The sequence below is a fragment of the Chionomys nivalis genome, chromosome 8 (genome assembly GCF_950005125.1).
Source record: "Chionomys nivalis chromosome 8, mChiNiv1.1, whole genome shotgun sequence".
NCBI lineage: Eukaryota > Metazoa > Chordata > Mammalia > Rodentia > Cricetidae > Chionomys > Chionomys nivalis.
The window spans coordinates 34974357-34994697 of NC_080093.1; the positions used below are offsets into that span (position 1 = coordinate 34974357).

The 20341-nt window shown below is 41.8% G+C and overlaps 1 protein-coding gene and 1 pseudogene across 2 annotated transcripts in view; one reads left to right on the top strand and one right to left on the bottom strand.

The window, feature by feature from the left end:
- Mamdc2 (MAM domain containing 2) overlaps positions 1 to 20341 on the top strand; it is a 137284-nt gene that overhangs the window by 46306 nt on the left and 70637 nt on the right. The gene's annotated exons all lie outside the window — the stretch shown is intronic.
- LOC130879228 (pre-mRNA-splicing factor CWC22 homolog) lies at positions 3929 to 5360 on the bottom strand (annotated as a pseudogene).

The following is a 20341-nucleotide window of genomic DNA, read 5'->3' on the forward strand; positions in this document are numbered from 1 at the left end:
TGGCATAATTGCTGTTGAAGGGCCGGTGAGGAAACAGGGCCAATCATGGAAGCTATTTTTCTTTGAAGAGGCCATCCACTGCTCATCCAGACCAGCAAGCTCAAAAAGCAATTTCCTTGATCTGGTCGCCTTTCAGCTCTCACAATACAATGCCACCTGCAAATCAGAATTTCCTAATAAATGCTTCCTCCTTTCTCCCCAAGAAGGAATCTTGAAAATGTTAGCAAAAGAGGAGGAGGAGAAGGAGACGAATGCACAATATTCTAGAAGACACTACCATGACTAAAACTTCAATTTCGATGTTTCTTTTAGCTCCTAACATCCTCAAAAGATTGAGTTTACTTGAGCTGGGTTGTGGCTGAGTGGCAAGGCATAGATTAAGCCCTGAGCATCACACACACACACACACACACACACACACACACACAAAACCTTTAGACTTAACAAAGGAAACGTTAGACATTTAGTCCAGTGACTAAAATCAGAAGGACAGAGATCAGGATGACCACTACGAGCAGCTTTGGAAAATGGAGAGGGAAGTGTTCTTTTCCAGTATGAGTGCTGGGTTTTCATTCCTGAGGCCCTCTCTGTGTATTCATATTGTATCCTCAATCACTTAGCAGAAGCTCAGCATTCTTATTTCAAAGTGTTTATGTGGGACTTTCTAATTTTAGCTTTATTAGATGATATCTGTTTGGAACTGATCTTTCTAGAAAGCAGTCCCCATCCCAGGTTTTCCTTTTTAGTATTTCTTATTCTACAATCCAAACAAGAAAGGAAAGGGCTGCATAGTCCATGAAACCCTTCTTACACAGATATAATCTGCCCCCTAAGCTCAAAGAAGTTCTGCCTGCTCGGTCACTCAGAGCCATCTGTCCTATCAAAGGGCCCTAGCAGTCACTTGAAAGAAAGGGATAGCAACTGAAGACAAGGCTGACCATTGTCCCTGCAACTGGATTCCTTTCTTCATCCTTCTTCAAGCTTTTTTTTTTCCTATACTTTTACTGCAAGCCAAAGCCCTAACTATCAGACCCATGGAAGAAAGCAAAAACAATTGCTCTGAGGCACCTCAGGTTTTCCACCACAGATGCAGGTCAATACAATGACATTACTGAGGAGGTGCCTCAGTCAGACACAATTAAATGTGAAAGTCACACAGAGAAGTATCTTGTACACATTCCAGTATAAATGAGCAAGCTCTGTCTAGCTCTACCATGCTCTAGTTAACAGGCTTCAGAAGACTCTAGGGAAGGACATGGACTGAATGGCTTCTTGGGTTCTGTCAGATGCTAATATTTCACAATCTTAAATATGTCCAACTGGGTACTGCTTGTGTTACCCATAGTCCTATTTGCCCCCCAAATACCACAGGAAATCATCTGTTGGTGATTCTCAGGTTCGGTGCTGGCAGGTAGTTTTGTGAAGTGGGACACTCATGCTCTTCTGTTCCTGGTCTGCACTGACAGGTTGAAGAGCTCCTGATTATCCTGCCCATTGTCCTAGCAAGCTCTAGGAAAAGTGGCCTGACTTTGGATAGCCAGAAAAGTGTATATAATGCTTTAAGCAACTGTTTTGTTTACAGCCATGTGTCTAAGGTATGAAATGGTCCCTGGCACAGAGTAGCTGCTCCATCAATGCAGTTGAATGAATAAATGAGCACAACCCTCGCTCAGCATTCTGGCAGCTGCATCTTGCGCCAGCCGCATCACATACTGGAAAGTTACCACCACTGATTCGTGTCTCTGGTGCCACATTGACCCTTGCCCTACCTTAACTTACAGTGTGGGATTTTTGTCCTGTCTGCCTAACTCCTTTCCCACACTGATCTCATTCAGAGATCTTCTTCTGTGAGTGAAGACCCAAATGCCGTGCCTTCAATTCAGTGAATAGCCATTTGGAATGAGTCTGATTTTCAAGATTTTCTGTTATCCACTGACAGCATCGGCAAACATAGCCAAATGACTTTGTGAGTAGAATATTTCCTTGAGCTCAGGAGTCTATGGACAAGCGGCAGAAGGGAGCTCTCTCCATGATGACATTGTCTAACTAGTTCTGGGGAAGGTCTGATGCCCACATGATAGGCATACACAGGGACATTTGTAAAATGAACTTCACTATAGTTGGAGTTATAATAATGAAAGCGATGTTCCTTTGATGTGATGTTGCATATCTTTAATCCAAGAACTCGGAATGAAGAGGTTTGAGCCTCAAATCAAAACAATGTATTAAATTTGTTTCATGATAGAACTTTCAGCATCGACAAATGTATATTGTTCTATATCACAATTATCCCCATCACGACCATCACCAAAGATCCAGGAAACACAGAGGATGACCTGCTTTACAAAGCTAAGTCAGGTCCTGCCATGGAACACTATGACTGGTTTCTAAAGGCTCGGGAACCATATTATTTCATCCTAGGGTGGTGGTATTCCAGGAGGCCGGGACATAGAAGGTAAAAGCCTTCTTTGTTATTGTGTTGGCTTTGTCAAATAACTCAGTGCCTGGGAGCTATCCAAGGTGCTGTCCGAAGCTGGTCTCCCTGAATCTCTTGTTTTAGGATTGCCATGTCTATAAGTCTATGTTAAGCTTTTCTCTGCTGTTTACTTTAATCCATACCACCCTGAACATGTTTGATCTCATCTCTGTTTGTTTCTACACACACACACACACACACACACACACACACACACACACACTTCCCCTTAAGTCAGGGTCTCCCTATGTAGTCCTAGCTGGCCTGGAGCTCACTATAGAGCTGGCAAGACCAGGAAGGCCTGAACTTACAAAGATCTATCTGCTTCTGAACATCAAGTGCTGGAATTAAATGTATGTGCCATCATGCCTGGGCCTGTCTCTCCCTCATCCTGATTCTGCCCCATCTGCCTGGCTATTGTCCTCTCATAAGATTGATCATGTGTCTCTGAAGCAAGATTTCTATACCTATACCACATGCCAGCAGAATGGAAGAAATCAGAGTCAACCAGCAAGAGAAGTTAATCTTCAAGAGTATGAGGCTCTTATTTTGCATTATTCTAAACTGCCTGAATTATATATTGCCACTAAGGTAATTTTCTAGTGAAAAAATACCTAATTATACAGACTAAAAGGGAAAAAGAAAAGCAATTTTCATATTTATATTGTTCTCTTTAGGCATGTTAGTTAGAGGGAGTGAAGCATTCAGCTATTGCTGGCAAGGTGAAAATTAAAAATACATTTGCTATATAGACAACAGTCCTTTGGAAACTTTTACCTAAAATTAAACTATAAAAATTATTTTGGCTATCACTATTGATGCCACAGTCTAACAATTGGTATTGTTTTATTTTTTATTTTTATTTTTTTGAGACAAGGTTTCTCTATTGATTTGGAGCCTGTCCTGGAACTAGCTCTAGAGGACCAAGCTGGCCTTGAACTTACAGAGATCCATCTGCCTCTGTCTCCCGAATGCTGGGGTTAAAGGCGTTTGCCACCATCACCTGGCAAGTTTTAATTTTTTATATTAATATATACCATTTTATTATTTTTAAATGAGTTCATGTTCAAACACACTCTTGCCAAGCTTGTATTATCACACAGTCTCAATATGATATCCCTTTACAAATGAAGGTTTAAGATACCAAATTAAAATTATGTTGTTAGGAAAAATGAATTTTCTTGTTTAAAATTCTTGGGGTGGGTATTCTGTTGTAAGGGGCAGTCAGTCTTCAGTCCTACCGGGTACTGAAAAGTCTTCACCCACTAAACCCCAGTGGCGTTTTTCACAATCCCTTCTCAGTGAATGGAGAAAACCATTTTAGAGTGGTACTTCAGAAACCACTTAACTACGCTGCTTACAGCACACGTGAAAAGCCCTTCTTCTCCTTCTCCTTCTTCTCCTCCTCCTCCTCCTTCTTTTTCTTCCTCCTCTGCCTCCTCCACCTTCTTCTCCTCCCTCTTTCTCCTCCTCCTCATCTTCACCACTTCCAGCTTCTTGGTCTGTGTTTGAATCACTGTCTCCTTTATCATGAGCTTCCTTTGTAATAGCTTTGTACTTCTCTTCATTTTTCATAACATCAAGGTCCATCTTGAAAACACTAAGAACATCTTCTGGATCATAGTCATCCTTCAAGCAGAGCACATTGGTAACCCGATCATCTTTCACTAAATCAAGTCCTTCCCAAATAACAGGGTAGTCCTTAAACCTGTCCTTCCATATAGCATCACTTTAATCACGAGCTTAGTTCTTTGGTCAGTTTCAGTCACATGTAGAATGTTTCACAGGTGTTCAGAGATAGTATTGAATCCTTTTGGTGACAACGGGGTTAACTTGAGGCCACACTCCTTAATGATGCCGATAGCTACCTCAGTGTTGTCATCTGTTGGTCTCTCCAGCAGCAAAGAGACATCTCCAGACACAGAACCTCATGTGCCACATTGTGGTTGATAAGATGTGCCATGCATTTTGAAGCAGTCAGGTAAAGTTGCTTATCATTCATTTGATATTCTTTCCAGAAATTAAGAATTAGTCTCTGAGGATTAATTCTCCAACTGTGGAAATTTTGAGTTGATTTCAGTGTAAAGATGAGTAAAGAATAAAAATTAAAATAAAAAAAAATGGAGTAAAGACTGGAGAAGCACTCTGTGCCTGCAGGACAGAGCTGGACAGCAGTCCTCTCCCTCTGACTTGGTTTTCTTGAAGGAGCTCTTGGATAGTAACACTTATATTGAAGATGTTGACCTTGTTAATAAGATCATTGGTTGATTTCTCCAGGGCCTCCAAGCTCATCCTCTGGTAGGCTAGACCGTTTTTTTTGTTGTTGTTTTTTTTGTTTTTGTTTTTGGTTTTTTTGGTATTCTTTCTTTTTTTTATTAATTAATTTATTCAGTTTTTATCTGGGATCTGCTCCTGTATCACCCTTAGTTCTGCAGGAAGAATATACGCTCCCCTGATTCAAGTGAGCGGTGGATCCTGCTCATCCTTTCTCTTCTTTGTGGCAGGTTCTTCCGGAGTAGAACTCTGGGTTACTTGGCTCCTTCTTCCAGGACATGGGTGTTGTCAGAGACCTTTTCTTATTCACCTCTCTCTCTCTCTCTCTCTCTCTCTCTCTCTCTCTCTCTCTCTCTCTCTCTCTCTCTCTCCTCTCTCTTTCTCTCAGCATTTTTCTCAGTCCCTACTTCGTGACTCCATGCTGTCACCGGAAGAATACCCTCTTCTCGACTGCTCGAGTCAGAGGGGCTGTAATCAGAGTAATCTCTCTTCGGAGGGACCTTTCTTGTTCTTCATTCTGTCTTCTGGGGAGAGTTTTGGTGGTATGAACTGCAGCTCTCCTTCTGTTGTCGCCAGAGGAGTGTTTCTTGCGTGTCACACTTCTTTTCATTTTCTGGTGTCAGTTGACCAAATAAACTAGATTCCTCAAATTGGTTCAAGAAACACGTAAGCAATGGTCTGAGTAACTTGACTGTTTTTTTTCTGTCTCCACATAAAACCTCTACTAAATCCTCAGACCAAAGGGGCGATCCTGTCCCTATGAATCCTCAAACAGAATGATGTCTCTACAAAACCTCAGACTGAATGCCAAGCTTTAATTTTTAAGAGACCCCTTTGTCTTTTAAGATTTGAAACATGAAATTGATATTCAGAACAATATTTGCTCTAAAGTTTTCATTTTTATGTAATTATAATGTTTTATAGTACAATAAAATGCTTTCATATACTTTCATTAAAAATACCACTATAATATGTACATTGTCCACAAGGAAAAGTAAATGTACGTGAGCTTAAAACATCATGAGAACATATCAAATTCTCTACAGCTGAAAGTGTGGGTGCCTGTGTCCTGAATGTCATTTACAGTGATCATTCTATCTTGAGAAAGCACAGGGGAAAACAACTGGGAGCGACATGCCCTTAATCTCAGTACCGGGTAGACAAAGACAGAAGGCTAACAAGTTCTAGGCCAATCTGGGATACATACCAGCAATATTTTCTACTCTGTGTTAGGAGTTGATCAGAAGACCCTTTCTCAAACAAAAGAGAGAAGAGGAAAAGAGTGGAGGAGAAGAGAGTAGAGGGAGAGAAAAGAGTAGAGCAGGGGAGGAAGGAGGAGAGGAGAGAAGAGGAAGGAAGGGGAAAGAAACCTCTGTGCAGAATTACTCTGTCCCCAATCTGCTGAGCATGGCCAGAGGTGTTTGTGTTGGCACCTAAGGTGGAACTCATGGCTCTGCAGAGTCATTTTCACTCTGTCCCCAGTCCTTGTGTGACCCATGACCTGCATCTCTAAGATAGTTCTTAAGATTAGTGACACATATCATAACCACTAACATTTTTTTCTAGCTGTGGAAAGTTAATAAACCCTCCAGGGACTACATTCTTGGCCTTGTCTTCTGATCAACTGCTAACATAGAGTACAAAATATTAACCAGACACCACATTCCTACTGGGCTCCAACTGAGCTTTGATTCAACTTAGACTTGCTATCAACAGAACAGGAATGGTCAGCTAACCCATTTTAACAACAGGACATATTATTCCCTCAGAACTCTCTAAGACAGCCTGGAATACAATACAGATCAGAGGAGAGTTAGTCCCATAGAATGGAGGTCTAGGAACCTGGATATCCGTGACTATCATACCACTTGAGGTTCATTCCCTGACCAAGAACTACCGATTGCCCAGTTCTCTTATTTTCCAGGAAAATAAGGAAAAAAAGGAAAGCCAAGGCTTGGAGATATTAACCCACTGCTCACACTCACACAGTAAGTGTGGGCAAAAGGAAGACAGGAGGCTGGGCTCAGAACCACCTTCCACAGGCTACCACCCAGTTCACAGCAGCTGTCTGTCCTCCTCCCAGTTCCTGTTGTTGAAGCCTGAATCATGCAGACTTCTGTCCTAACAAAGCTCTGGATTTTTTTCTCCAAATTGAAATGCTTCTAACTCAAACTGGTGTAAACTAAATGAAGACGTTATCATTTAACATAAATCAAAAGCTTGGTTGGGTCTGACTTCAAGTCCTTGTAGGGGATTAAAGATGCTATCTGGTTTGAGTTCCCTTTCTCTGTGTCTCCCATCCCTGTCTTTGGTTGTGCTATCTTCATCCTTGAGAAACCTTCCTTATGGACTCCAGCAGGTGGAGGCAGCCAACCTTAAAAGCTGGTAGTCATCATAGAAAGAAAGCTGCTTTCTCCTAGAAGCTTATGAAATTCTTCCCACAAGCCAACTTACCTGGGTTGGTCATGTGATTTTTATTGCGGGACCAGTCACTATAGCAAAGTGGATTGATAATCCGACAGCCATTTTTACATGAGCACAGTTAGAAGGAGACTTGAAGTAGTAATATACCATAGTACCGAGAGATGGCAAGACCCTGAAGGTAGTATTAGAACTGCAGGAAACTCAGCAAAATAGATTGGTATTATCATGACTTAATAGACATAAAATCTAGGTTCTTGTTTTGTTGGCACAAAGTACTGTACTAGGTCCATGCATCATACTAAATATTCACATAACTCCCTATGAGGACATGTTGTTGATGGAGGAAGGTCATTGGTTAAAAATAAAGAAACTGCTTGGCCCTCATAGGTTAGAACATAGGTGGGTGGAGTAAACAGAACAGAATGCTGGGAGGAAGAGGAAGTGAGCTCAGATGCAGGACAGCTCCTCTTGGAGCCAGACGCCATGCTCTCCTTTCCAGAGCAGATGCGATGAAGCTCCCACCCAGGATGGACGTAGGCTAGAATCTTCCCGGTAAGCGCACCTTGGGGTGCTACACACATGAATAGAAATGAGCCAAGCAATGTTTAAAAGAATACAATTTGTGTGTTTTTATTTCGGGACATAAGCTAGCCAGGCGACCAGGAGCTGGGGCGGTAGGAACACAGCCCGAGCTCCCACTTCATGTTGTCATCCAAGTCATGACATCCACGAACATGAAATGTCCTGTTTGTTTCAGTTCTTCAAGCAAGCACCCCATCCTATTCTTTCATTTCAAGACCCCAGATTTTATATATATTTGGACTTTTGTATCTTAGATTATCTTTGTATTCTAAAAGACTGGATGACCTTGTGGTTTTCATCCTTGTAGGGATTGGCAGGAGAAGTCAGGAAATTACAAGTAGCATTAATCTTAGACAAATGATGAACTAGAGACCACTTCAATACCCATAAAAATATTAAATTAATTTCCAATTTTCTTAATAATAATTTTTATAAATAATACTGAAGGACTTACTACCAATGGCAAAATAGGTCAAGAATATCAAACAATGGGAAATCAATTATCAACGACTTTTATATCTGTAAAAAATGTTCTACTCCACATAACAAGAAAAAAAATCTCATGATAGCATCAATAAAATTCCATTTTAATTTACTGGAAAAATCCTCATTATTTTGGTGAATGCTAAAATTGATTTGGATAGAAGAAATGATTCTATGTATTGCCCCTAGGGGAAAAAAATGACATATCTTCAAGAAGAAACATTTGGTACCACTTAACCAAAATGAGAAAAAAAATATCTATTCCTTTTAATTCTGCAGTGCCATTTCTAGAGATCTCTTCCATAGCTGTGCATACTTTGAAGTCATAATAGAAGATAATCACCATAATTCTTCTAAAAGCAAATCATATGGGGTTATGTTCATCACTAGGGCAATGATTAGTTAAAGATGATGCTTCTAATCAGAGGGAAAGCTATGTGGGAGTTACACACACACATATGTAAACTCCATGGTAAAACTACACACATCATCCCTCAATTATGGGACAGTTTTTTTGGTGAAGTTTTAGATTTGAGGTGCTACCAGATCAAGTGAACTGAACCTGTGACCCTTTCTCCTCCCCTTCTAGCTCTCTGTGATGAGTCCTTAGGATGTGAGTCTTCTGGCAAAGCCTTGGGCCAACCCGAGGCAGGTCCAGGAGATAGAATGTGTCTGGATTTGATCTGCAGCAAGCACAGTAAATAGATAGATTTAAAGATGCATGACAGACGAAAAGAATCTTTACAGTATATTCAAAGAAAAGTAGCACAAAAAGGGTGTTTTAACCCTTATATGAAGATTCAAAATCTATATCTAAATATATAGTTGTATTAGCTACTTTTCTATTGCTATGAAAAAACACCATGGCTAAGGAAACTTAACAGAAGAAAGCACTTACTTAGCCTGATGGTTCTGGATGGTTCTGCTCCTGATGGCAGAGAGAAGGCATGTTGGCAGGAGTAGAAACTGAGGGCTCATGTCTTGGACTGAAATCAGGAAGCAGAGGGAGCAACTAGAAATGGTGGTGAACTTTTAAACATCCAAAGCCCATCTCCAGTGACATACTTCCTCAAACAAGGCCATCTCTCCTAAAACTACCCAAACATCACCATCAAAGGGGGAGCAAGTATTCAAACATCTGAGCCTGGGGTGGGGGGATATTCTTATTCAAATCACTACAAAGGTTCTGTGTATTTGTATATAAATAAAGCAACTCTGACATAATGTCCCAGAATTTCAGGATAAAAGAACTAGTTGATGGTCTTATATTTTTAAATTGTGCATCATTTTTCATTAATTTAAAAAGTAATAAACCATTGACTTCATACATAGTATGGTTCTGGAGCCCTGGGAGGTACCACTCCTGTCATTCTTTATACATGGGCATGACACAAAATGTATGCATGTGCACATGCGAGCGTGCGTGCGCACGTTCACGCGCGCGCACACACACACACACACATACAGCCTTAGCTTTTTCCAGAGAAAGAATCCAGCTAAGACCAAGGGTTGCAGGATGCCCTGTTAAATCTGAACTGCAAATAATCAACAAACAAAGTTTCCTAAGGTCAGTGTGTGCCATGCAATATTTAGAACACACGTCAGTAGTTCCAACCGCTCTGTCTGGCCATCTGAGTGAATCTGGAGCCCACTGCTCATTAGGAAGAGTGCAGTGTCCAAGCCAGGCTTCTGCAATCTGTCAAATGAAGAACAACACTATCCAGCTTTGTCATGGGGTTGATGGGAGGCACAAGCCAGCTCCAGTGCTTTGCAAATAGTTAAGTCTCTAAAGCTGAGTAAAAACATGTTTCTGTTAGTGTGTATCGAAATTCAAACCACTTACTGAAACCTGATTTATTCTACTTCTATTTTGGTGTTTTTTAAGTCTTAGATTCATATATATACCCACATATTTCTCTCCATAAAAAGCAAGCAATGCTTCTAAACTAGGGAACACATCATAAAATATAGCCAGAACTTCATTTCTCATTGTTCATTCCCCTTGGACTGAAATTCATAAAGGAGTCTGCTATTTAATTAGTTTATCACATGCTTATTAAACACCTGCTATGTACCACACCTTGGAGCTAACGGTGAATAAAACAGATACAGCTGACCGTATCTGAGTGTGTGGTGTGGCTGAGGTCTGGCTGGGAAAGCAAATGGTTAAAAAAACACTTCTCCTGCTGGGTCACTTCGGAATCACCCAGAAGGTGTCTGCGTGTCCTGCAGGCCTTGTCTCCTTCAGTGACGCTGAGGCCCATGGGGTTGAAAGCTGGTGGGTCCAGCTTGCTTTGTATGGGAGGGCTTCCATGGAGCAGGAGTGCCTTCCTCAACCTGTGCCAATTAGACAAAAAGTGGGCACTAGGGGCAAGATGCGGCACTAAACCTCGAGTTTTGAGAAGATCTAAGATAGAGGTTGCCGAACCACCACCAGATTCAGATTCAGATCCTACACTATGGACTTGGGAGGAAACAGAACCGGTGGGTAAAATTGTACTTAACATCAAAGGTCTGTAGAGCTGTTGGCCCCACCTGGTCATCCCAGAGGCTTGTCTTTGCATTGTCAATAAATGAACTACTGCATTTGCTTGTGTTTTTAAAAGTTGTAAAACCATAATGACTCTAGATCAAAATGCTCACTTACTCGGTACTGCATGGTGTCTTTCTTTTCTTTCTAATACTATGTTTCCGCCATTGAACATCATATGTGTGTTATGGTACATGTGCTTGTGTCTTAGTTAGGGTTTACTATTGCTGTGGAGGAGACACCATGACCACGAGTAACATTTAAATGAGGGGGCTTGCTTACAGTTCAGAGGTTCAGTCCATCATGGTGGGGGACAGGACAGTATGCAGACACACATGGTACTGGGGAAATAGTTGAAGGTCCTACATCTTGCAGGCAATGGGAAGTTGACTGATTCACTGGACATTATCCTGAGCGTAAGGAACCTCAAAGCCCACCCCTGCAGTGACACACTTCCTCCAACAAAGTCACACCTCCTAATGGTGCCACTCGCTATGAGATTATGGGGGCCAAATTCATTCAAACTACCACAGCTAGTTTGTATGTGGATATGTATGTGCATTTGTGTATGTAAGTGCAGACTTGCACAGGTTCCACTGCGCATGTGTAAATGTCAGAGGACAACCTCAGGGACTGGTTCTATACAAGGTTTCTTTGTTGTTGTTCCCTATTGCATATATCAGGCTAGCCGGCATGCAGAGTTCCAGGTATTCTCCAGTCTTCCATGTCACTGTAGGAGCACGAGATGACAGGCATGTACTTCTGCTCCCAGCTTTTACATGGCTCTAGGAATGTGAACCCAGGTCCCCAGGCTGGCACACAAACATTTTACCCACTGACTCATTTAAACTCTGTTTATCCTATCTTCCATCTTCTAAAGAGCACAACAAGATGCAACATGTTAACCTCTGTGTATTTTTTAAATAGCGTATTCTTCTTCATCCTTCTTCATCTTATTCTTTATAATACACATGATGTAGAACTTGAAATACAAAATTGTAAAGACTTTAATGTCTTTATGTATGCATGTGTGTGCCAATACACACACACATATACATGTGTATGTTCAGATACATTTCTTTGTACATGCCACAGTGAAGTCTTCATTGGCATGCTCATTTTCTTCTGGTCTGAATGAAGCTGAAATGTGCATTTGACAAAACGTCTTATATAATTCATGGGCAAAACTATTCAGTTGTATTCTCTGTCATGTTATTAGGCAGTCTATCTATGTTATCGTCTACTATCTACCAGTCTCCTATCTTAATAAAGAACATGTTTTTCATAGAGGCAGGCTGCCTTTTCCCTTCCCAATACACTTGTGAGAACTGGCAGAGAGTCAGATTACCCATTGTCCTTGATATCATCGCTGTTCACACTTATCTTGTTTCTTTTTATTTCTTTGTTTTCTTTTTGAGCCACAGTCCCTCTAGAGAGCTCAAACTGACCTTGAATTCATGATCAGTCTCCCTACTGCTGGAATTAGAGGGATTAGACACCAGGTCCAGCTCTTTTATGTTAGCTAAAGGACCATGTCAATATTTCCAAAGAACATCTTCTAGAAACTCTTCCAAGAGCGGGTGCCTAGCAATGCAAACATTCTTGTTCAGTGGAAGCCTCTTTTAGTTTTCCAAGCTTTGTAAAGCTGAGTTCCCTTTTCCAGCAGCCTCATGACCTTTCCCTGTGGGTTCCTCACTTGGTTTCCTGTTGCTAAGGTAAACTTCTCTTTCAGAACTGCCGCTGAGGTCAGCAGGGTTTAACCACACCCTGCATAACCCTAAAGGAAAGTGCAGACAGACATCTGGGTAGCAGCTTCCAGTGTTGGCCACTGTTTACATTGGAGATTGCTGCTGGCGATCTGCTTAAGCGCTCATAACATTCTGTAATCTTTTGACACAACTTTTGCAGTGTTAGCTACAAGGAGAAGTTTCCCTGATGTCAGGGGCAATGGCAATGTCCTTGGAGACAGTTGTGTGGTGCAGCCCTGTCACTGCTCCACAGAGTGTTTTCTAACAACGCCTCCAAACTGGGAGTTTGATTAAAAAAAAAAAAAAAAAAAAAAAAACCATTGCTCTCTTTAATCTGGAATGTCACATTTAATCTGGAATGTCACATGCCGGATGGCCTTCCTAATACTTCCCACAAGCTCTACATTCCAGCAAAGCAAAGAATTGTTCAATTTTATACTTCTTTGCATATCTCAATGCAGTGGGGTTAGTGTTTCAAAGAGTATTAACAGTAAGGGCATATGTGAAAGTAGTTAAGTGTGGCGTGAGTCACTAGTGAAGATCCTAGCTTCCATCAAATGTCATATTTCCTGAAGTGAAATTTAGGAATAACAGTAAGGGAGAAATTATTAAGAAATTTGAAACTAATGAGAGAGCTCCACAGTGAAAGCAATTTTAATGTGTCTTTATATAAAAATAATAAAGAAAACCTACTGTCAGGAGGGAGTTTATTCATTTACTTAAAAACAGAGAATACAAACCTACTAAGAGCCAAGTCAATCTGCTCTGTGCCCTTAAATGTGAAAAGTCCTAATGAGAATGGTAGATAAGGAACTAGACAAATGTAAATGGATATAATAAACGCTAAAAGAGCTTAGAAGAGACTTCCAGTATTGTAGGTGGAGGTTAGCAAGGAGTTGTACATTGCACTGTTATCCACAGTGCCTCTGTCAAGACTGGAGTTTAATGAGGTGTCCATGACCACTGCAAAGTCCTTTACATACGCAGAGAGGATATGGCTGTAGCCCTGTGTGGGGGTTAAAAAGGAAATGTGTACACTATAATTTTGTTTTGCTCTTTAAATGCAGGTTCCCCTCTTCTCCTGGTGCAAAACTGTGTTTGAGATTCCCCACATAAGAACATTTTGCTATGCTAGACTTTGTTCTGGGAAGAGTTTCTTAGCAATGGGTACCCACATAGAGCTGCAAGGTCTGGACACGCCTTCTCAATTATAGGCCACTTTGCCCATTCCACTTTAGGAGTGGATTACCTATAAAGAGGTGGTGCAAACTAACCTCAAAATGTTGCTTTCTCTGGAGAGTTGGGTATCAGTTAATACCTCTTAAATCATTTTCTCTGCACAAAAGTAAACCGAGACCCAAAGGGTTCCTGTACTTTCACTGACTCAGAATGAGGGACCTCAGATGGCAGCAGTGGAGGAGAAGCCGTTCCCATTGAAAACATACTGGGAAGGGTTGTAAAGCCATAAAAAGTCCTAGGGAGTGACCCTTGCTATCCAACAAGGATCTGAAGCCTAGTGGACTATTTCTTTTATCAGATAGCATGGAGTAATGTGTTGTCCAGAAGTTAAGAGTTCAAATCCTTTGTGGAAATGACCTACACCAAAAACCTACCATGAAGTCTTCTCCTCAGTGTTCGGGAGTAAATACATCAGCCTGGTACAACAGGCTGAAACCTGGGGATGCCGCCACTGATGGCCTTGTGTCGAGGGACTCTGTAACCCTTCATGCCCTTGGTGTCATGTGTCTAGCACTGTTTACAGTTCAGTAGATTTATTGATGATTATGAATCTGTTTGAAAAAATTGAATATTAATAATCTCAAGTGTTTACTAGAGTTTCTTCAACACGTAAAGAGTGCTATCACAATTATTTTCAGATAACAAAATCAACTAGTTTATTTTAGTTTTAGTTATGTGGATAGGGACATTTACAAATGATTGTAGGTACCCAAGGGGGCCAGGGCGTCAGATCTTTTGAAACTGGAGCTACAGGTACCTGTGAGCTGCCCAACATGAAGGCTGGGAACAGAACTCATGCCCACTAAAAGAGCAATATATGCTCTTCACTCCTCTTAACCATCTCCATATTGACAAACATTTTTGAGAAACCCTACATACAGAATTTTCTATACATATTCATAAATTGATGTTTTTGACAAACCTTTTATATGCCAAAGTAGTCACAGCTCTTTCAAATGTAAGTTTATGATGTGTACAGAATTAGGATACACGTGTGTGGAGGAAGGAGCCCATCTCCGCAATGGGAATCTGGTTCCTTGCAGAGAGGAATGTTTGCTACATGGTTTGAATGCATTGCTGTCCAGAATGCTCTGGTCATCTGGTGGCTCCAGAGATGACTGTTTGATGCAGAGCATGATTGGGCAGTGGGATGGACAGATAGGAAGAAGTCAGCATGAGATAAAGCTGTGCACACAGTAGCAGAGAAGCACTAGGCCGAATGTGTCTAGCTGCAAAGGCAGAAAGGGTCTTCTGTGCAGTGGCAGAAGTTGATATCAGATCAGAAGAGTAGGGCCATCACAGCAGCAGGATAAAGGGTAGCTAGTATCAGAGAGTTCTTGAATAAGATGACAATGAGGATACTGAGCGTCCAAAACATCTTATTGACTGGTAACTGGGGAGATAAGGACTAACATTTATTAAGAGCTTGGCAATCTGCTAATTACTATACTATATGATCTTGTTTAATTTTCTTAAAAATGATACAGATTTAGTGATTTAGCATCCCCATTTTATCAGTGGAAAAAGTGAACCTCAAATGCTATAATTAACTTGCCCCAAAATGACAGTGTTTCTATTTTTTTTTACTTATTTATTTATTTTTATTCTTTTTTAATTAAAATTTCCACCTGCTCCCCATTTCCCATTTCCCTCCCCTCCTCCCAAATATTGCCCTCCCCCCACTTCCCTCCCCCTATCCCCACTCCTCTTCTCCTCCCCCCACTCCATTCCCCCTCCCTCTCGATACTGAAGAGCAGTCCAAATTCCCTGCCCTGCGGGAAGACCAAGGTCCTTCTATCTACGTCCAGAAAGGTGAGCGTCCAAACAGGCTAAGCTCCCACAAAGCCAGTTCATGTATTAGGATCGAAACCTAGTGCCATTGTCCTTGGCTTCTCATCAGTCTTCATTGACCGCCATGCTCAGAGAGTCCGGAATCAACCCATGCTTATTCAGTCCCAGACCAGCTGGCCTTGGTGGGCTCCCAATAAATCAGTTCCACATGACAGTGTTTCTAAATAGTGTGGCTTAGAATCTGAACCAACATCTGGTTGACATACCTACTCCATTTGACCACCCTATACCTTCACTTAGGCAGGGTGTGATCCAGGGAGAAAGGACACCATGAAATCAGGGAAGAATAGCCTAGTCCGAATTCAGGGCCTAGACTACAGGCTCATGGAGGAAGCTGACAAAAAAGCAAGCAAAGAAGCAAAACTATACACAAAAACAAGAAAAATGGACTCCGTAGGTTGCATTTGTATGTCCACGAATGTGTACATGCAATGAAAACAACCAGAGGAAACGAGGTTGTCAGTCTGAGAGTGGAGGAGTAAGAAGGGTGGAGGAAGAAGACAAGGGAGGAGGCAGAGGAAGGAAAGAGGAGAGAGTGATGTAATTACATTTCAATTTAAAATGCATTTTAAAAAATAAATACAAGGAAACGCCTTTGTCTTATAGAGGAAAAATTCTAAGAGTTCAGCAAGAAAGAAGTGCGAGCATTGCTGTCAGGTCTGGCTTATAAGATTTGAGGCAGTCTCCCAGGAGGAAGCTGGCCTTGTCTTTGGATGGCATTAGATAGGAACCAGCTGGGAGGAGAGGAACTTGCTGAGGATGGAAAAGGAGGAGCCTCCCACTGCAGAGGGCACAGGTGTTGGATTTAACATCAAAGGAATAGTTGCTTTAAAAAAAAAGTGAGAGGAAGGCTTTCTCACAGCAGCCCTGAACAAATGCTCAGCTGATCTGCTACCTGAACAAACACCCTGCTCAGAGCCTAAAGAAAGAATGCAGTACAAACTTCCCACTCTCTGGAAAAACTAAGGGACTTACAACTCAATAGTAAATGACAAATAACCCAAACTTTTTAATAGAAAGGGGATTTGAATATATTTGTTTTCAAAGAAGGCATACAAATGGCCAATAAACACAGCAAAGCTGGTCCACATCATAAATCATTAGATAAACACAAGACAAAGGTATACTTAGACACCACTTTTTATTTACCAGGATGTCTAATAAGAAAGATGGATAATAGCAGGCATCGATAGTTCTATTTGTAGACAAGAAATAGGACCCACACACTGGGGATGGGAAGCAAAGACTGCAGCCACATGAGAATTTCTGGCAGTTCCTCCAAAAGCTAAACATAGTTACCATATGTGCTAACAAGCAGTGAATGATGGTCTCGTCAGTGAGACAGACTTGAATGTTCATCTACTGAAAACTCACGTGCGTGCTCACAATAGCATCCCTGCTCATCACAACCAAAAGAGAGAGTAGCCCAAACATCAGTTAGCTGGTGACTTCAAGATACAAAGTAGAACTTTGTTAAGAAGGAATGAAATTCCAACACAGGTGACCTTTGAAGTCACCTGAGAAGTCAACCTACACATATAGTCATTCCCAAAACAGGCAAATCGTGGTCTCCAGAGGCAGCTAAGAGGAGGGTGAAGAACCTGTGAATGAGTTGAGAAACTTGGTTTGAGTGGCACAACTATTCTAGAATCACATAACAATGAGATAGCTGTACAACCTTGGGAACGCAGCGAGAACCACTGGACTGTATCAAAAAAGTAGATTCTTTGGTGAGGGAATCCATGTAACGTTAGATTGCTGATGTCAGTCTACCCAGTGCGGAATAAATCATGCATATTGTTTCACTTCGTGGTGTGTTTCTCTTTAATAAAGAAGATTTACAGGAATTTTGCTAGTTACAGTATGGAAAAATCACTTGCTCATTCTATATTTGATTTCACAAATTTCATCTAAATATATCATGTTCCTTCTAGTTTAATTTAGCTGTAACATGGCCACAAAATACAGTGTTTCTTTGAAACCCCAAGTCGAAGTTACAAACACCATCTACCCAAATGCCAACTCAGACTGGCTGGTAATGGCTCCATGGGACACTCTGTGTTTAAAAAGATTCTGAGGCTGGATCCAGGCTGGGTAGGAAAAGTGGACTCAGTGATTGAGTGCAGTATCTTGAACTAGGAGGTGATGGTTAAGGTAGGAGCATTTGAGTTAATTAAGTTACGAAAGTGCACTGCTCTACTGGGTAGATAAACCTGAAAACAGCTAGTAGACATATTCACACAGAGTGTCCCGGAGCTGAATTTGAAGTCTGTAATGTAAATATGCAATCTCAACATTTTGAAATAGTCAATATTTATGGACGAGAGATGTCAAAAATAACTTAATAAACAGCATCAACTTTTATCAGACAGTATAATATCAAGGTATTTTGAATAATGCATTTTATGCAGTGTATGCTTCAAAGGCTCTTAACAAGAAATCATTAGCATATGCTTACGGGGATTTACAAAGTGAGATGGGGGAGGTAGTCTTCCATGGGAGAATGATAGACTTACCAAGGGCTGCACTCTTGGAGAAAACTCTCTCTCCCTCTCCCTGCAGCTACTATAACTGCTGATCACTCCATGACTAGGAGTAGGGTTGTGTACTCAACTCCCCAGTCAATGCTGGAATTTGGTCTCGCTTAGGCTTGCTTGCATGGGTCTTGGGCAAGCTATTGCAACCCCTGGGCATTCCTATGTAGAGCTGTCCCGCTGTGTCCAGAAGATATTTCCTTGTAGTCATCCACCCACTCTGGCTCTTATACTCTTTCTACCCCTTCATCTACAATGATCCCTAAGCCTTGCGAGAGAGTTTGGCGTATATGTTCTTCTTAGAGCTGAGCGTTCTGCAGGCTTTATTCTCTGCGTGCTGGCCAGCTGCGGGCCACTCTATTAACCACCGCCCACTACCTTTTTGAGGTAAAGTCTTACTGGTCCCAAACTTGTTATCCTCCTGCCTGATCCTGTACGTGCCAGGAATTAAGAGGCGTGCATCACCACGCCCAATCCAGCACAGGCTTTTTTAACAGTTCTCACCAAAAAGTACAGATATCTCCCATTGTCGGGGCTATAAACCTGCTATTACACACGTTCACTGATGCGTGAGTTCTTCTTAGATTCATCTCTTCCCTCCTGATCATGCTATAGGAACCCATGATGCCCTTTCTGCGACAGACAAAAGGTGCCCAGCTCACATGGGCAGAGCACTAGAGCTGGCCCTGGTGGTGTGAGTGCAGGCGAGCTGGACCTGAGGACCTAACAGCAGGAGAACTGGCCCCCAGCCCCTGGCTGCAGGCTGCTTTCAGTGAGCTAGCCAACAGTGCTGGAGAGCTAGCTCACCGGGGTATTGAGGATGCAGCAAAGCAGGCAGGCTGACCAACCTAGCTACCACCCCAGGCCCAGAATCAGAGCCTAGTGTTAGCTCACCCCAACATCCACCTCATCAATGAACTGTTGGGGCAAAAGAAGGAGATGAACCTCCAGATCCAAAACTGCAGGATCTCCATGAGACAGGACAATAGGATATCCAAGAGGAGCCCCACAGAGAGCCCATTATCGATCGTGTAGCAGAAGCCAGAGGCCTCAAACCAGACCAGTGACTCATAGCAGTAAACACTCACTAGTAAAGATGATTGGACTAACGGGTAAACTGTGACCCAACAGGGCACACTACAACTTCCATGTTGAGATTCTTCTTGTTGTTTTGTTTTGGTTGGCTGTTTTTTATTTAATTTTGTTTTGTTTTGGTGGGGATATTGCAAGGGCAGAGGATGGAAGTGAGGGGACAGGGAGATAAGTAGGTTTGTGATGCATAATGTGAAATCCACAAAGAATCAACAAAAGTTAAAAGAATTTCTTTTAAAAAGTAAATGTCTTGAATCCCTAACAGGTGCTCTAATGTTACCATCACTCAGAAACAGCTTTTTACTAAACTTAGTAGTACCTGGTGATAAGAACATGTCTAGCCGGATAATAGTTTTGTGGCTTTATAGAATGTAATTACGGTGGCAAAATTAAAACTATCATCAAAAGGTAGAGCTTAATATTGGTGGTAATTGTCTTGAATATTAAAAAGTGTTTGACTAAATATTAAAAAAAGAAAGAAGTGCCTAGAGAATGATCCCCATTTCTTGGGAGGGGAAGTGACCCGCCAGATGACTCCAGATGTAAGTTTGAAAACTTCAGCTTCAAGTCTCAAACTTTCTCTTCTGGAATGTGGGAAGGAAGGAAGGAGCTGAGGCAGAAGAAACTGGGAAATGCCCAGGGGAGCTAGCCTCTGCAATAGCAACTTTGGGATTTATCATAGATGCTGGCTCATGCCCCATTTCCACCTTTTCACTTCCACAGGAAACACTCTCCACGCCCCCAAGCCCCATATCTATCTTAGTTATGGTTTCTGCGGGTGTTATAAAGACCAGTACCAGAAGCAACTGGGGGTCAGGAGTGAAAAGACTGATTTCAGTTTTCCACTTTCAGATCAGGTCCATCACTGTGGGAAGTCACGGCAGGAACAAAAGACAGGTATCTGGAAGCAGGGACTGGAGAAGAGACCATGGAGCAGTGCTGTTTTACCAGCTTGCATCCCTAGCTTGCACAGTTTGTTTTCTTACAAACTGTAGGACAACCTTTCCAGGGATGGTGTTGCTCAAAGTGGGCTAGGCCCACCCACATCACCAGCCATTCAAGAAAATGTTTCCACATGATGGGAGACTATCTGATAGGGGCATTTTCT